We start from the raw sequence: 19,641 nt of genomic DNA, 5'->3' as shown, positions 1-19,641 counted from the left end.
CCTCTCTGCGATATTTGGTTAAACTGAGTAACATTAACCTGTTTGACCGGATCAGACGACAGAGCATGATTTACTAGAGCTGCCTTCATGATTCATAGCACGAGTTATGATTTCACTTTCTTTCTTAATCATTTTCAGTAATGTTACTACTGGGAAGATATAAGCACGATGAAATATATTATTTATTCAAATATGTATAATCTTTATATAATAATATATGTAAGTGAGTGTGTGTGTGTGTGTGTATTTAAAAAAACTATATATATATATATAGCGCCATTGGAATTAACACTTTTTGTGGAGTGTATATTATATATTATTATTAATAATGCCTAATATATTGTTATATCCATTGTTATTTTAGTATCAGTTAGATAATATTAGTTTTTATTAATATTTTGAATTAGTTTTAATATTTGTTTTATTTTATTTTTACTTAAAGGGGTCATATGATGCTTTTTTAAAGATCATTATTTTGTGTATTTGGTGTAACACAGTGGTTCTCAATTTCAGTCCTCGCGCCCCACTTCTCTGCACATTTTGTACGTTTCCCTTATTGCTTCAGACGTTTGTTCTATTCGAACATAAGTGCCCAGTGGACATCACAGGATATTCTGCCAACGTATCGAAGCGAACGTATATATTCCATTCAAAGTGCATTGAAGTGTGTGAGACGTGAATTTAAATTGTATTGATTTACAGAGGTATGATCTCACACTAGTGTGCAGACGGACGTTGTGCAACGCAAGTCTGTGAATGAATGCTCTGAAGTGAAATCAACAGATTTCCCCTGGTCAGGGAGTAGGGAGCAATAAACACTGTGTAGAGACCATGTCAATGGGAACACAGTTCATGCACGGAGCTCACTTCTAACGAGCTGATTATCTGAATCAGGTGTGTTAACAAAGAGAGACATACAATAAGAGCAGAGCAGTGGGACGCGAGGACTGGAATTGAGAACCGCTGGTGTAACAGAATATGTTGACATGCTTTAAATGTTCAAAAAACACATAATTTTTGTTATTATTGTAGTAAGTAGTTTTGTATTGTCCTCTATGCCCCGTCTCTCTTAAATGCATCGTTTTCTACAAAGTCCCTCCTTCTGACAAGCGCAGTCTGCTCTGATTGGCCAACTGACCCAGTGCATTGTGATTGGTCAAACACCGCAAGCACTTGTCAGAAATATAACACCCCTTTCCATAATCATGAGCTTCATCTTTGAAAATAAATGTAAAGACAGTTAATAACGTTGTAAGTTATACCATCAGTTCAAGCCCGAAAGAGGAACAGAGTCACGTGACAGACTCAGTGATGAAGCTTGTATGTGTTTGCAGAACACAAGCCACAGAATCCACTGTGTGCCCCTCTCTCTCTCTCTCTCTCTCTCTCTCTCTCTCTCTCTCTCACACACACACACACACACACATACAACGCGCAAAACTCCGCATTTGAACAGTCAATAGCAAACACTTCAACTAATAACAAAACATACTTCCAGTAGCTGATTCAGAAGCACCAGATTGTCGTAGAAAAGTCAGAATGTCCTCCTCTCCTAGGTTCATGAAACAGTCGTCCATAAAATGCATTGATGTTCTGTTGTAAGTAATCTTTTTAAATTCCTGAATGCATCTACTTTCAGAAGGACAAATAAAGTGTTTTTTCTTTCTCCTAGACACAGCATCTCCCCGACATGACTGCTTCAACACTAACTGTTACTGAAACCATGCCTTTGTGCGACATTACGCAATTATTTCCACATAGTGATGTAGACATGTGGGGCATGTTTGAATGAGGTGTTTCAGGGGGGCGTGGCAGAGTCTTAACTTTGATAAAGAAAATCTCTTTGGATTTGAGACTTTAGTCTTTGCAACTTTACAGATCTTCTTCATGCACCAAGAGCTTGTAACACTCTAAAGAGAAAAAAAAACTTGAAATCACATCATATGACCCCTTTAAAGTTGTAGTAATTTTGTTGTGTAGTATTGTTATTTTTAATTTTTTATTCAGTTTAGTTATTTTTAGAATAGTTAAACTAAATATTAAAAAAATGCTGTCATGGCAACTAATTAAAATAAAGCTTGTATTTTATTGCAGTAAACCTTTTTTTTGTTTTTACACACACACGATTAAATTTATATACAAAATAGCGAAATATATTTATTTTAATCAGATTTTGTAACTGTCACTTGGTTGAGTGGCCATTTCTGTTAAACAGCCAGTCAGCGCAGTTAGAGACCGATGATGTTAATCTGAAAGTGGCCAAATATTGGCAGATTAATTAGACTGTGCAATATATTGATGTCTCACTACCTGCCAATTTCAAGTTGGTACTAAATGTTTCTTACTAGCCCGAAAACTATATTTGGCATGATTACATTTGAATATTTTTGTAAAAACATTTAGCTATTTTGCCCCGTTTTCCTAACCACAAATACATTTTCTTTTTAACATCTTAGTTTGTTTTTTTAATTTTCTAAAGAGGTTTTGTGTAGAGCTGAAACAACAAATCGATTTAATCGATTAAAATCGATTATTAAAATAGTTGTCAACTAATTTAGTCATCGATTCGTTGCTAAATAACTTTTATTTGCCGTAAGCGGCTCATTTCGTGCATATTTCAAATCTGCGGTGACCAAAGTGTGGCAGTAATGAGCCACCGGAGGTTTTACTCAGCCAGTACAAAAGGAGAAGTAGCGAATAGCCAATAGCTGGCCTTGTTTTATGTCACGTGCTTCCCGAACAGCGTCTCTGCAGCCATAGACATCATATGATGTCTATGTCTGCAGCATTCAGCGTGATGTGGGAGTACTTTACATTGAGCCTTTAAAAAAGAAGAGTAACCTGTAAACTCTGCACTACTGCACTGTTTAAGGGGACGTTCACATATCGCGTCTTTTGCGCGCTCAAGTTCGTTATTTCCAACACCGCACCGCATCGAGTTAAAAACATTTCAACTTTTCAGAATGCAGCAACCGCACCGCGGGTCATGTGACAAGAACTAACCAATCAGCTTCATCCTTTCCCGTAACAACGTTAAAAGCTCATTCAAGATGAAAGGAACAGCTGATCATAGTTGTATAAGGATTTCCATTTTGAAATAAATTTAGTAGCAGAGCTACTGCAAGCGATTTTTTGAGCTGCAAATCCATTTATCCTTTGCTGAAATTTCCGCGTCTTCAAGGAGAGAGCACGTCATGGTTGCTTAGCAAAGGCAGACGCCTCAGGGGCGCTTCTGCGCGAGCGCTTTGGAAAGAAGGAGAAAGCGGTGCGCCTAGCGTTTTCCACGCGTTTTTAGGCGCGATTTGTGAACGGCCCCTAAGACTTTCATTTGTGCAGATTCTCCAGTACAATGTTGTTTGCAAATGTTTAGTCAAAAAAGCTGATAACATTGCTTTTTAACAGTTAACATTTAAAGCTTTACAAACATGTTCTGTGATCAGTTTGTCGTTTACCAGTTCAAAATTCAGTCGTGCAACCTAATTATGACTGAATGAGAGAGGTAAATGTTTAAAGATATTTGAAATGCACTTTTTTTTCTAAGTATTATTCACTGCTCTTTTTCACACAGCAGGTTTTTTGTGTGTGTCCTATTTTTTTTTCTGGACAACCTTCTGATGGATTTTACTTTAAATTGTGAGTTCCATTCAGGTTTCATGCCATTGGCACTTTTTTTGAAGGATTGTTTACAATTTCACAGCAAAAGCTATAAAGCTTTTTCCCAGTAAATAATAAAATACAATGCACTGCAATTTTATTCTGTTTTATCCTTATTCTACGTGAAAATATGTTCTGAAAGATTCCTTAATAAGCTTTGTTCGGGATGTTAAACTACTTTAGGAGGTCTAAGGACTGACATGGTGAAAACGTTATTTGAAATCTTGTGAAATTTGCTAGAGTATGGGTCAGTGTTCTGATTGCAGAAGAGTTCTACAAAAGAATTACTAACACAATAAAACAACTCCAGGTATATTTTTGATGAGGATATGACAGTGCAAAATGGTTAAAATCTCTTAAATCTATGCTGAATGATAAAGACCATTTATTAATAATTTACTTGGGGAAAAAATGGGAAAAACTAAAATATAAGTACATAAACCGATTAATCGTAAAAATAATCGACAGATTAATCGATTATCAAAATAATCGTTAGTTGCAGCCCTAGTTTTGTGTTACCTCCATTACAGTCAATAGCTTTGTTTTGTAAATTTTTTTTGCGTCCATTAAATTACCAATGGCAATTTTAATGCATACTTTGTTGGTTGAGTATTAATATTTGATTGTGGTTGTCAGACTCGTTTTGAAGGTTAATAACAGCACTTATTTGTGGTCGAAACCGATGCAGGGAAAAGGGATTGTGCTGTAGTTTCTTTAAGTGACGTGACATTCAGCCAAGTATGGTGACCCATACTCAGAATTCGTGCTCTGCATTTAACCCATCCAAAGTGCACACACACAGAGCATTGAACACACACTCACTGTGGACACACAGACACACAGTGGGCAGCCATTTATGCTGCGGGACCCGGGGAGCAGTAGGGGGTTCAGTGCCTTGCTCAAGGGCACCTAAGTCGTGGTATTGAAGGTGGAGAGAGCACTGTACATGCACTCCCCACACCTACAATTCCTGCCGGCCCGAGACTCGAACTCACATCCTTTCGATTGGGAGTCTGACTCTCTAACCATTAGGCTACGACTTCCCCTGCATTGTTTGCTAATACTTATCCCTCTCATGGTCTCTGTGACTTTGGGCCAGTCGTTTCACTGGTCAAGTCTCAGTAATCCTGTTGGTGTAATCGCTTCATGAGATCAAAGGCAGAACCACAACATGATTTCCCGTCTAGCCTAAATGGAGGATTTTGTTTGTGCCCTGTTCAATGCCCTTTCATGGTAAAAACACTGGCCCATTCTCCCGCCCTATACACTGCAACTTAAATGGTGCTTTAGATGTAGACTTGTTAGGGTACTGCAGTTTGGCATATGGAGGCCTGGACACTTGACGTCGTTCAAGGTGTCTGGATGAATGCTAGACAACTTTACAGAAGCCCTTATGTCTGTATGTGATAAAATCTGTTTTTAGGAAAACAAATCCACCTCCTCCTGTCATTATCATAATGGAGGCCAGTGGTTTTTAGGTATTTATACAAATATACAGATATTTTGGCTTCTTCCTTTGTGGTTATACTTGGGTGGCTGGTTTTAATTTGCAGTGTCTTAAGTAAAAGCTGACATAAAAATGTATATATATATATATATATATATATATATATATATATATATATATATATATATATATATATATATATATATATATTTATATATTTATTATATATATTTATATATTTATTATATATATTTATATATATACATACATGCATACATACACACACATATATATATATACATATATATATATATATATATAAAAACTTACAAAACAAAACTATTGACTGTAATGGAGGTAACACAAAACCTCTTTTTTATTTTTTTTACATTTTAATCATTTATTTTGGCTCAGCTTCTTTTGAGTTTGATCATGCCTGTCAATGTTTCATGTGCAAAGTAATTTTTTTCTTTTTTAAGATAGCTCTATTTATTTATTTTTAGTTTTTTTTTGGGAAGCTTATGGTGAGAAAAAGAGGAAGACGAATTGTCTCCGTTACAGTATTTATCGACCTCTTGTTCATTAGTTAGCGTTTTATCCTTTAGCTACAGTGCAAGTTGTTGGCATGGTGATTTCTCTCTTCAACACCCTTCACTCGTTTGTTTAATCTTGTAAAAGAATGTGAGAGCCATCTTTCACAGTGGTGTGGGGCAAATCCAGGCCAGGGCCAAGGGTAGATACAGAAATGGCTCCATAACGAAGTTTCTACAACACTCCCCGTCCGCCATTAGTCAGCAAACAGATATTCCCATTCCTAAACTCGCGCGCCATTGGTTGAGCCAGAAATTACACACTTTAGCTTTGACTTATGTACTTACAATTCTCTATATATCTATGTTGATTTTTTAACTTCCTTCTGTTAGTCAGCCAATTAACCGTTCACTCATTTAATTGAGAACATTTGTCTAGCTAAGTGTTTTTTCTTTCGAATGTCGAGCGTTTCTGGTGTGTATGTGGTGTTTGGCTTGCGCCTGTGTTGTTCTGTATATTGATGCATTTGATACGCGGGATTGAAGGATCAAGGTCAAAGATGAGCTGTGAGAGCTCTCTCTCACTCTTCTGTGTCAGGTGACCTGCTTTTCTGTGAAACTTGGACATGGTGTATTCTCTCTCGTGGATCAAGGGATTATTTTGTGTTTGTGGGTTGGACACTGACCCAGTACTTCTGCCTGTAAGGCTGTAAGATGTAAGATGGGGTTTATTAGTGTTGTAGATGTGTAATCAGCAGGATATTACTAGCACTGCGATTTATTAGAAAAATACTTGTGAATGGAAAACAAATAGTGGTTTAAGATTAAATTAGAGCCTGACCGATATATCGTTTAGCTGATATTATCGGCCTGATATGAGCCTGTCGCCAATATATCGGTATCGGTGCATATGCTGCTATATATATATATATATATATATATATATATATATATATATATATATATATTAGCGATCGTTAATGCGCATCTCGTCAGTAAAGCCGGTTCTCTAATCAGCGGTAAATTCCCTCAGGTGTGTGATTTCACACAGAGCAGCTGTTACTACACAGAGCCATTGTTAACTGAGAAGATGCGCAAATAAACGCTGAAAATGAACGTGGATTTGTGCAGCTTCTCAGTTAACAACGGCTCTGTGTAGTAACAGCTGCTCTGTGTGAAATCACACACCTGAGTGTTTTTTTTTAACAGAACATATAACGCTGATTAAATTATTCTGAACTGTATTATTTAGTTTGTCCAGCAGAGCACGCTCCATTGTTTAATACTGGCGACCCAGGTCACTGTAGTGTAGAGATGCGTGGATGAGCTCAAACTTCACCGAGTCCGCTGCTTCAAATTATCTTGTCAGGCATATTTACAACAGAAATTAATTTATGACATATTAAAAGACTAATTACTTTCACCCCAAATACTAATGAGTTGTATTTGCCACTATCCTAGGTTTTGCCCATTTGTCAGTAAATTTTTTTTACTAATTTAAAACACAATAAAATTTAGTATGCTCCATTATTCTTTTAGATATTTTAATATGTACTAGGGCTGAAACGATTCCTCGAGTAACTCTCAAATTCCTCTGCCTCGAAGCCTCTTTTAATTTATTTTAAATCTCACGTCAGGTTCTTTCGCAATGATTTTTTTAGTGTGACAACGAGTTTACCTCACCCACAAAGCGGAAGAAGACAGAAGCGCTGCGTCCGAAATCACCATAGGAAAAGGCATACTGCAAGGAGTCAGCAGTGTTTTGATTTGAGGGCGCGGGGAAAACGTAAAGAGAACGTCGTGGTGTGTGTCGACTGCAAGATAGAGCTGGCATACCACAACTAGGGCCCTGTGATTTCCGCGATGCAGAAAACGCGGAGGGAATCGCGGAATCCAGTCATAAAAACGGATTTTACACTTTAACGCGGAATGGCACAGATTTTGCCAAATTTTGAATGAATTAATCAAAAATAGGTCACTTATGGACTAATATCTGTAAATATTAAGCCGGAACAGTCTATTTAAATATGAATCCTGCATGTTCTGCGTGTCTGTGTTAATGAATGGAGCAGAAGCGCGTCTTCCTTTATCAGCGTCTGCTGTCTCACTAAATAAGACGTGAACACATGAACAACATCTCCAGAACTGCTCTGACAGTCACTTCATGAGCATTTGACCGTTTGATTTGAGTAAAACTAGCGTCATATCACATCATAGACTGTAGTATCACATACACAGAACTGTAAAGGTACGTCAACCCGTCAAAATAAAAGTCCGGTTAAAGACTGTTGTTCAGCAGAATGTACATAGCCTACTACTAAAAAAAAAAAAAACATAATTTTTTTTAAGGTTTAATCACACAACATTTCTTCCATGTTTTATTTTTAATAGTAAATCCCATTTGTTTACCAAAAAGTTAAGTTTGCTTAACTTTCAATAATTAAAAGATAAATTAAATGAATGTTTTATGTGTTTAATGTTTAATGTGCATCTCAGAAAAAGCTTTATTTAAAACCCCAACTGAATGGCACTTAAATGCACTTAATTCATCTGTCAACTTTATTGTCATTGTTCACAGTACAAGTACAGACAGAGAAACAATGGGTAATAATTAAATGTTTATTTTTGATTTATGCATTGCATTCTATGCATTTAAAAAATAAAAATATTTTTTTTCTAAAGAAGGAAAGTGCGCCTTATAATCCGGAGCGCTTTATATAGGGATCAAAGGCGCTCTGTCAAAATGTTGACATTCCCTTTAGCACAGCTCCATCTAGTGGATGCATAACGCAAACCCAGTCAAACGTTTGACTGCAGTATCTTCTATTCTATAATCCGGTGCGCCCTATATATGAAAACAGTTCTAAAATAGGCCATTCATTGAAGGTGCGCCTTATAGTCCGGTGCGCCTTATTGTGCGGAAAATACGGTAACCAAAAGCATTTTATCCGATTACTTGATTAATCGATGGAATTTTTGGCAGAATACTCGATTACTAAAATATTCGATAGCTACAGCCCTAATATGTACATGTCATAATAAGCATGTTGCTTGAATTTTTGCATAAATATTGTGTTACACTGAATGACAATGTAACATTATTTCAACCAAATTTTGACATTTTATTCTCCAAAAACTTATTTGAAAACTTAAAAGTAGACATTTTACATACATTTAATGTGCTTTCTATGGACACAAAATCACCTTTGTGCATTTCTTTTGATGCGGACATCTTAACGTCTTTGACCCACCTATATTTAATTGTCATATTACAGTGATTCTAATTTATAGTTTTGCATGATGATATTATGAATGGATGGTTTATTTTTAACAGCAGATTCAGTGACATAAGAGACTAGAGCTGATCTGTGTATCCCGTCTGTGGTGCATTAAAGCCTGTGTCGCGGCCACTCAGACAATGCTGATGCTTATTATCTAACTTTTGATTATACTGTTCTATAATATAGCCTAAACATATAGAATATCTGCCGATATATCGTTTATGGTCTTTTTTTACTCCCTAATATCAGTATCGGCCCCCCAAAAAACATATTGGTCAGGCTCTAATAAAAATAATGGTTGATGAATAAATACAAAGTCTCTTGCGCAGAATGAAGGTGTTAAGTTGAAAATGCCTGTTGGATGTACACATGCGCTTAAAAACATAATCAGCAGGAATTTTCCTTTTAAGACTGTGTCTGAAGTTAAAAATAGTTTAGCTTTTGTTAGAGTATTCACGAGTATTCACAGTAGCAAATAAAAGATGCTGTATGTAAGTAAAAAAACACACTATGCTTATGTTTATGATTATGTCTGCAGTAGCTTTTATAGCAGGAGTAATTAACTTTTATATTTGCATTATATTGTTTTGTTCTTTTTAAAATGTAAATGATTAAAACTACTACACATTATTATAAATATGTTGACAGTATTTATATTAAGTACTACAATATGTAGTTTTGTTAAAATATCTTTAAATCTGAAAAAAATCTAATCTTGAGAGACACATGCTTAAAAACTAAGACTGTCAATGTTCAAATGATTGCGATCTCATGATTTCTGATCAAGCTTGATTTTTATTCAAGCAGAATAAACAGTAATTAAAAAAACTTTGTGGAATGTGTTACTTAGTGTTTTTTATTTTTTCAATTATTGTTTGATATCTTAACTAATTTTGCTCAAATTTCCACGAACACCCAAACATATAGATTAACTGTTGATCCAAAAAATCTTCATCTTGAAGTTAATAACTTTTTTTTGAAGTTGTAAATAAAATGTTTTACAAGAAAATACAATTTCCTTCTTTTCTACTTTAAATGTTCTTATTTTAATGTATTGTGTTAGAATTGTAAGAATTGTTTCTTCGCTATTTTTTTTTTCTTTAGAGATAACAAACACTCAGAGAAGCAGGTACCAAATTTTCAGTATCAAGCTTCAAGTTTGTACTTTATATTCTTATATCCTTCCATAATTTTATTAAAGGTCAAATGAAAAGTCAGAACTGATTTTGTTGTTGGATTCTTAACCATTAAAATGTAGCAGTTTCCCTTGAATGTTTTATTTTCAGAAGGCTGTGAAATCAGTGCACACTCTTCTTAACATGACGGTGGATATTGCAGAGGGTTTTTGAAACCTAGAGAATGAAACACAGTACTATCCCTTGAGCACAATATCATTACATTTTCACTCCAGCCAGAAATAGATGTGCTGAGATGCCACATTTAAAAATAGCGCTGTCAGAATGTGGAGGCTTCAACTGATTTTGCTAAACTGAGTTTATATTGCGTCTTGAGTGTATTTGAAAGAAGCAACTCATGCATGACTGCATGGAGCACTTAGCATCGCTTCACAGTGTCTGATGGACCGAGCAATCAGGCAGTGGTTTTATTTAGTGTTAAATGTGAAGGACACTGTGCAGTTGAAAGCATGTTAACAGTAGTGAGGGTAAATCTTGTCATCTTTGTGTTTGTGGTTCCTGATTCTGGCTACAGTCTCAGTCGACTGATCTTTCTCCCTTTAGCTTTTTGGCCATAACCTTTGACATGCTAAAGTTTTTAATCTAGATCCAATCATCTAGATTCAGTGAAACTCTGTCAGTGCATAGCTGTAAAGTTGAAAGTTGAAAAGAAATCTCATTCTTAAACTAAATGAACTTGCTGGTGGACAGATGAGGCATCCAGTTTGTGAAAAAAGCATCTTGAATTGAACAAATCAACTGAAAGAATGAAGCATCTCACATGTGTACTATGTGTATGTGAACTAACTGAACAAATTAGGCATCTCTTCTTTAAATTTGTTGGCGTACGTATGAATCTGAGTAATTTTAGTCAATAGATTTTAGATGATTCAGTATTGTTCTGTAAAGATGGTTCTTTTTTGTCTAAGTCTTATTAGGCCTAAAAAAAAAAAAAGTTTGGTTCCGGTTGGTTGTCAGTTGAGGTCATTGGTCGGTAGGGATTTATTAATTTTTTTATTAATTTTTTTTTTTTCTCCAGTGGCAGTTTTACACACACACACACACACGCGCGTGCTGATTTTAAATGTGTGTACCGGTACTTTTACGACAGTGATTCTGTATTCCCGTTTAAAGTCTGTTGTTGCCTTAGACACGCAAAACGCACACACACACACAAAAAGCCTTCGCGGGAGTTTGACAGGCGATCTCATAGTAGATTAACATGGAGGATTTGAACTTGAAAAACGGAGTGTACAGACATCTTTTTGTAGTCAAACAACATTCTTTGTTATGTTCATTTATGTGGTTTATTTGATTTTGATGCTATAAATTAACTAGAAGCAAGAGACGATCAGTTAGTTTTAACTGATGATCTAACTTACAGCGCTCTGTTCGACACATTCAAGAGCCACAAAACGGTATTTATTGTTTACATTTCTTTAAAAAATGACCACATTTGAAAGGTGAAATAACCAAATGAGACTTTGTTTCATATTAAAAGTAAGCTGGTAATGTTAATGTCCTGTCTGTCAGCATGTTGTCAGTGCCCTCTCTGTTCCGCGATATATTGTTGACCCCTCCCCCCGTGTTTCTCTTAATGTTACGATTTCCAAACCTTAAGTTATAGCTCACTTTAGGAATTGACAGTTAAAGGGTTTTGATGCAATACTTAATGGTTTTTAACGGATTACCTAAGTGTAAAACAGCATTTAAAGGAAACTGTAATTTAATTAACGATGTGTGAAAGACCGTTCTTCCCCAGTCTCATAAAATAAATTTGGGTCGCACATAAATTGACAGGGTCGGTCGGAAACCGGAACCAAACAATTTTTTTTTTAGGCCTGGCATAGTAGTTTATTTAATAGCCTATTTCTGAAGTCTTATACTTAATTCACTTTTACCTGCTTATCAGCTTTTCCTTACCCCTTGAAAATGTTAACTTGCAGGCATGAGTGTTCCTAAAAAAATGAAGTAAGTGTAGAGCCCTGCAGCAGAAATGGTCCTGAACATCAAAGCTTGGGATTTAAAATTCATCCATAGTCAAAAACTGTCTGTTGTTTCACTCTCCTCCCTCTCATTCAGAAAATAGCTTACGTAACACAAGGAAAGTTGACATACGTCATTTTGCACAAGCACAACGTACAGTAACATTACACATTAGGTTTAGTGGAGTTCAATAAAGGTGTGTTCGTAGTAATTTGTGGTTGTATAACTGTGGCAGCACGAGGGTTCAAAGGTCAACTGTGACACCAGGGTTAATGAGTCCTTGGCTTCCTGCTGTCTGGTGTAGTATTTCTCACCTCGCTATCTCCTGGATGTGAACCAGATGCTGTAATGTAAACTGTGAAACACGCACAGACAGTGTGAGAGTGCAAGCAGACATACCTGGTCTCTTTGTCGTCATTGTTTCGTTCTAGTGAGCTGTTTCAGGAAAACAAGTTGTGTGGATGTAGTGATATGAGCAGAGGCCATCCGTTTTCTTTTTGACTCCATAAACATCATTAATCATTTAAACATTTTTTATTATTTTTTATTGTATATTCAGGGCTCTGTTGTTCAGGGATGGAAATTAACTTTTTTTGTCCACCAGCCACTTTCTTGTTTTTAACCGACAATGTGTAACTGCATGTGAAAATTAATACTACAAGATCTACAATACTTAAGCAGTTTATTTAATCTCAAGTCTAAATGAAATACTGACATTTTCTCTTTCAGTGATGCTCAAAAATGCTGCCTATCTAGGCAACTTACTAGGTTTTGAAACAGCCGACTCTTGCTGAAGCAGCTCATTCTCTCGCCTCCGCAGCCCAACCGGATGATACACTGCACTCAACTTATTTAATGCACAGAAACATTTTTGCCATATTCTAAACAGTTTTCGTACGCATTAATAATGTTGTTATTAATTCCAAAGGAAAGGCTTCACCAGTATAAGTGTATTTATTTATTTATTTATGTATTTTTTGTGGTTGAGGGAACACGTGGGAAAAAGTCCCCTGTTCAACACTGTATCACTGAAAGAAATCTCGGCTCGCAAACTTTTACGCCGTCGCCAAACGAATGCACTGCGTTTTTAATACATCGTTTTTACACTTCTTATCACACCAGAGCTGTCAAATGTGTAGCGATACAATGTTGTTTCTACAAACAAAAATGAACAGTGTGAAAACTTAAAACTAAAATTTTCCAGAATGCAGGAGGAAAATTAACTCACAGTTAATGTGAGAGGTGACAGTATGCGGAAACTTGTGCGCAATAACAAATTCAACTCTTCACGCGATCTTGAATATCATAAAATGTACTGTAAATAACCAACAAATATATCACTCCGCCAGCGGCACTAACTTCAGCTGCAACACTGTACTGGGAACAACGCCGCCGTTTCGAGCCCGGTTTACACCGCCTTTCTCCACGAAGCTGCTTCGGATGATTTTACACTTTATTGCGTGTTGTACACACACCAGGGATGGAAATTAACTTTTTTTTGTCCACTGACTGGGTGAAACAGTATGTTATTTTTATTTACCCGCCACGGTGGCTGTTAGGTGAAGTGAGTTTAACAATTTTGTAATGGCATTTTTCCTAACTTTTAAAATTTCTACTAAAAACAAGTATAAGAATTTTAATAAGAATAAGTTACCTATCAGATGAAATCATTATTTTTGGGTATATTTACTGTCATTTAATGAGGCTCAGAGATGGCATGAGTGCAATTAAATTAATACATTAATTTTGAGGTAAATGTTATAAAATTTTTAATATAGAAATATTTAAATATCAGAAAAGATACTTTAGATATGAAACTAAAACTGCCAGTAGGCGGCGGCAAGTCACTGATTTTATCACTGAATCATTCATTGATTGATTCTTTAGAACGGTTGATTCATTCAGGAACGAGGCAAGTTAATGTCTTTATGAATGGGTAATTAAATCACTGACTCACTAGATTCGTTTTAAAATGCAAGTTCATTCAAAAACGAAACACCAGTGTGTTTAAATGCGCAGCGGCTCAACTGTTAATTTGTTTGAAGCTATTTTCGTTGACGAAATGGAGCAAAATCAGGCAACAGTGTTACAGTCAGATAATGTAAGTCACTTAAAAATTACTTTGTTTAAAGGTCCTATGACATGAAAATTTCACTTTCTGAGGTTTTTTAACATTAATATGACTTCCCCTAGCATGTATGTGGTCCCCAAGTTTCTAGAAATTTTAATCGGTGTAAATCGAGATTTTGCTATCTTTCTCAGCCTTTGAGAAGATGGAAGCTCAAACGGGCTGATCTTGAATCTCCTCCTGGTGACGTTATAAGGAGAAATGTTAACTCCCCTTTCTCTGCTTTGCCCGCCCAAATATTTACATATAATTCAGTCGCAATGTCAGCACAGGCGTTATAAACAGACTTTTTTATGATATGGATTCGACAGCACCGCCACAAACAGTGAGTAACAGTGTTCATTAATGCCTGATCTGTGATCAGTGGTTTCTGATGTGTAGCTAATCATTCAAGTTCACACAGACTTTCTTTCTAAATCGTTTAATACTGTTTATGCATCAGTGAATCAAGCCAGTGACTAAACGATCAACTTCACGTTGTTTCTCTTAGTAGCATGAAACAAATCTGTTATTTAAATTGTGATTTAACTACAGAGAGCGATCAAAGAACGCTCCCTTTATTTTTCCGGAGCTGTCACACATCGCGAGTATATCTGCACTCTTGCCTAAACTGGCGTTACAATGAATGACGCTGTTATGCTGCACAACAAAGCTCTATTCATGTGTTTGCTGTTAGTTGTGGTGAAAGCATTTTGTGAGAAAACATGTTGCAATAATGACGAGATCACTGCATTCACGCGATAAACAGACTCTGTCTACTCAATGCTCATCACTGCAGCCTTTCGTGTGATGGGAAAAGATCGAAAAAATAATTATATAATCAACAAATCCACGATTCGTTAATCTTCGTTAATATTCGTTAATATATATATTTGAGAGGGGTTCCACATGTAATGCGCATTTCGAATGCAAGGATGTCAGCCAATCACAACAGTTGTGGTTTACTCGGAGTCTCACAGCAAACACGCCCCTTCAAACAGAGCATTCAGGCCAGAGGGCTAATATCAGGATCTAAAAATGCTTTTTATTTCTAAATTTTAAATGTAAAAATCGTACTAACAATATAAGTACACCTAAGGAAACATTAAAAAGCATTTAAAGAAAAGGAAATAATCCATGTCATGGGACCTTTAATGAACTGTTGTATTAAATCAATATCACATTTGCAAACTCCCTTAACCCCTTAACTGTCACTCACGTTTTTGAAGATAGACTTGAATGTGCATGATACAAACCTAAATTTTTATAATTCATGACTGAAAACATTTTGTAACATGATTTTGATGTGCCATTTACATGGTAATGCAATGTCTGATTTTAAAATGGGTTTTAAAGGATGAATTTTGAGATTTTATGTTTTCAAGTGATATATAACTTCTGATGATTTCTAAAACATGATAGAGAAAAAGGCAACGAGGAAGTCTTTTTTTTAAACAAAGGTCAAAACTCATTTTGTAATGTAGATTTCTGAGGGTGCACTCTTGTCATAAATTAATCTATTACTTTTCCTACATAATTTTTAACAAATAATATTGGAAAAATATATATTTGGGAGTCTTGAACCTTTCCAACGATATATAGTTTGTCAGGATTAGATTAGATTTGATTGTAATATAGTATAGTCAACGTAGGCGTCCCGTATACGGGACGGGGTGACAGTTAACAGGTTAACAATCAAAAGCTGTCACTCATCTTAGTTCTTTGCAATCTCACTAAGCTCCATTATAATCAACGAAGCTCCCTACTCTGCACAGTCTCTTATTTATAGAATTTAATAAAGGTGCATCTCTACGCAAAAACAAAAAAACATATTCGTTCCAATTAGAGAAGTGGACAGAAAGTGTTTAGACCCTTATTATTGTCTGGAAACCTCATGATCAGTGGCTTCCTAAGCTACTTATGGACGCATGAACAAACTCGTTTTCATTTGGCCACTTTAATTTAGCCTCTGTCAATTTTAGATGCAGTGTTCTGAGACACGTGCCTATTTATATGACTCGAGTACAAGTGCACAATTATTCTGCTTCCCTAAATGAGGCCATTTTTTACTCTTTGGGATTCATTAAAATAGCATTTAATCTGTAAACGGTCCAAAAGATGTGCATGTATGACGTATTTGCAAATGCGTGCTTTCATTAAAGGGCTGCTTGCACGAGTTCACGGCACAACTGTGATCGGCCATGTGTCCTTGTTAATCCTCTGAATTGATTGCATGAAACGAGAGCCCGATAGCTGTATCTTGCTGGAGCCGACCCTCCTGCTTTTGTTCAGCTTTCTGTGTTTGTCGGGGGGTTGAGTATTTGTCCGGGACAGCTCTTATCAGTGCATTCCCGTTCCTCTCTGGGCTCTGTGGAGGTCTCTGATAACTCCCAGCATGCACTCTGAGTGTAAGGGGAGTCTGTTGCTGTTGGCTGGATTTTAAGGGTCACCGTCTCATGTGTAATAGCTCTGTTTATTGATACGCTGGAAGTAGTGCTGGGTGGTTCATACCGACTACCGGGGTTTATTTTTCTTATGATATGAATATTTAAAATAACCGCAATAATTTGTATTCACATATTTTAATTTCACTTGTAGCATACCAATTATTTTGTGTTTTAATTGTTTTGGTTTAAATATAGATTATAATATTAATTTGCTTATTGCCATTGTCTAGAATTTCACTAATGATGCATCCCTGGAATAAAAGACTGTTTAATACTGTGGTATGGGAAAATGTTAGTGCTCATAATATCAATTTATAACATAAACCATTGACTATACATTTTTGTACAAAAGCAATCTATTGATTCCAATGCGACCTGTAGTTAGTGGCATCTCTTTAATTAAACTGTTCTTGCTTTGTAAACTTGTAAATATGTGCTCTGGTTATCACATGTGAGTTGAAGCATGTGATTCCATTAAGTGAGCGATCTAAAGTTAGCCATGTCACAGTGGAATGACAGGAAGTGAGCGATCCCTGACGTGACGTTGCCGGTGGTCTGGCCATCATCAGAGATTCCCTGTCTCTCCTTCTGATACCAGCTGAGAACCTAAAATAACTGCCTCCCAATGACTTCCCCTACACGAGATCCAGCACCCTTCAGGTGCAGCAGTCTTTAAACGATAGTTCAACCAAAAATTAAATTTCTCTCGTCGTTTACCCTCATTTAATTCCAAACCTGTTTCACTTTTATGCAGTGCACTTTTCCATGGAGGACGCAGCTTATAAAAGATATTAAATGTCCTTGAGGAATCAAGGCTACTATAGCAACATCATTTGCTATCATTCCGAAATTGTTCCTTTCTGTTGGATGCTTTTTATAGCCTCTGATTCCCTTTTTGTTAGTCATTTTCGGCCTTGGTGTCAAGATTTTACTTGCACTGTGAAAGTGTTTTTTACATTCCTACTGAAAATAAAAATCCACTTGCATGCACGTTTTCTCCAGCCTATGTGAATGTCACTGCCAGAGGTCATTGAATGGAAATGAACTACAGCATCCATCCATCCATCCATACCATGTCCCCTTGGCTCCCGTGAAACCTGAGCCCTAATCATTACCTATGGGCTCTTTATAATACTGTAGAATCAGCAGCCTTCAGCTATATATAGCCTTTTCAATACAGTGGAGGCTTCACTGGTGTCACGTTTTTCCTGTTTTTCACCCCCAAAGAAGTCCTTAAGAGAATGTGGAAGAGGTCAGTCTTACATGCTGCTTTAGGAACAGTTCATACTAACATAACCCTAAACATGGTACTGGTTTCCAGTAGTCCAGTAGTGGTACACAGTAGTCTGGATTGTCTGTAGGATTGGGAATCATTCGAATTTTAGCTATTCCAAATCCAATTCCTTTAAAAATTCCATATCTTAATGATTCCCGATTTAGATATAAAAGAGTGAAGTCAAACAATTAGATATCAAACATATTTATACTTTTACCTTTTTTTTAAAGCATTCTTTTGCCTATAGTTTTAACAAAAGTACCACAGCAAAAACATGTAGACTAACTAATATAGATTTCAAACATTATTAAAGCCAAGTAAACAGTCAGTAGTAAAATAAGAGCAAATGAAAATAGCACAAGTAAATACAACTGAACAGTTCAGGTACAGAAATTGAAATTGAATTTAAAATAGGTTTCTTTTTATAAAAATTTTACAAAAATTAAGATTCAGTTTACAAAAGTTATCCAGTCAAGATTGGGGAGTGATATTTATTTTATTTTTTTTATTCAAGTCAAGTTTATTTATATAGCGCTTTAAACAAAATGCATTGCGTCAAAGCAACTGAACAACATTCATTAGGAAAACAGTGTCAATAATGCAAAAATGATAGTTAAAGGCAGTTCATCATTGAATTCAGTGATGTCATCTCTGTTCAGTTAAATAGTGCCTGCGCATTTATTTGCAATCAAGTCAACGATATCGCTGTAGATGAAGTGACCCCAACTAAGCAAGCCAGAGGCGACAGCGGCAAGGAACCGAAACTCCATCGGTGACAGAATAGAGGAAAAAACCTTGGGAGAAACCAGGCTCAGTTGGGGGGCCAGTTCTCCTCTGACCAGACGAAACCAGTAGTTCAATTCCAGGCTGCAGCAAAGTCAGATTGTGCAGAAGAATCATCTGTTTCCTGTGGTCTTGTCCTGGTGCTCCTCTGAGACAAGGTCTTTACAGGGGATCTGTATCTGGGGCTCTAGTTGTCCTGGTCTCCGCTGTCTTTCAGGGCTGTAGAGGTCCTTTCTAGGTACTGATCCACCATCTGGTCTGGATACGTACTGGATCCGGGTGACTGCAGTTGCCCTCTGATCTGGATACAGATGGGTCTTTAATCTAGATTTAAACTGCAAGAGTGTGTCTGCCTCCCGAACAATGTTAGGTAGGTTATTCCAGAGTTTAGGCACCAAATAAGAAAAGGATCTGCCGCCCGCAGTTGATTTTGATATTCTAGGTATTATCAAATTGAGTTTTGAGAACGTAGCAGACGTAGAGGATTATAATGTAACAAGAGCTCATTCAAATACTGAGGTGCTAAACCATTCAGGGCTTTATAAGTAATAAGCAATATTTTAAAATCTATACGATGTTTGATAGGGAGCCAGTGCAGTGTTGACAGGACCGGGCTAATATGGTCATACTTCCTGGTTCTAGTAAGAACTCTTGCTGCTGCATTTTGGACTAGCTGTAGTTTGTTTACTAAGCGTGCTTTCACACTTGGTTCACTTGCCTGGTCCGAACCCCGAGTTCGGTTGCTCCCCCCCCGCTTGCATCATCAAGTCAGCAGCTGTTTACCCCGTTGCTTGGTAACGACAGCGCAGGAGAAGGCGGCAAATGCATAACATTACTCTCTGCACTTTTATGTATTACGTTTTTGAACTGTTCGTTTTGTTGATAAAGCTTCGGTACATAACGGCACTTGCGTCTGTCTTACGAATTTACTGAAAATGCTCTAAAGCACGTTGAA

General features: G+C 36.5%; 1 protein-coding gene across 14 annotated transcripts in view; it reads left to right on the top strand.

Annotated features, from left to right (window-relative positions):
* The window catches only part of LOC132124979 (tight junction protein ZO-1-like), a 158,304-nt gene that overhangs the window by 74,104 nt on the left and 64,559 nt on the right, over positions 1-19,641 (top strand). The window lies entirely within an intron of this gene.

The sequence above is a fragment of the Carassius carassius genome, chromosome 43 (assembly GCF_963082965.1).
Source record: "Carassius carassius chromosome 43, fCarCar2.1, whole genome shotgun sequence".
Lineage (NCBI taxonomy): Eukaryota > Metazoa > Chordata > Actinopteri > Cypriniformes > Cyprinidae > Carassius > Carassius carassius.
The sequence above is the reverse complement of the archived record's forward strand: the minus strand, read 5'-3'. Positions and strand labels throughout refer to the sequence as shown.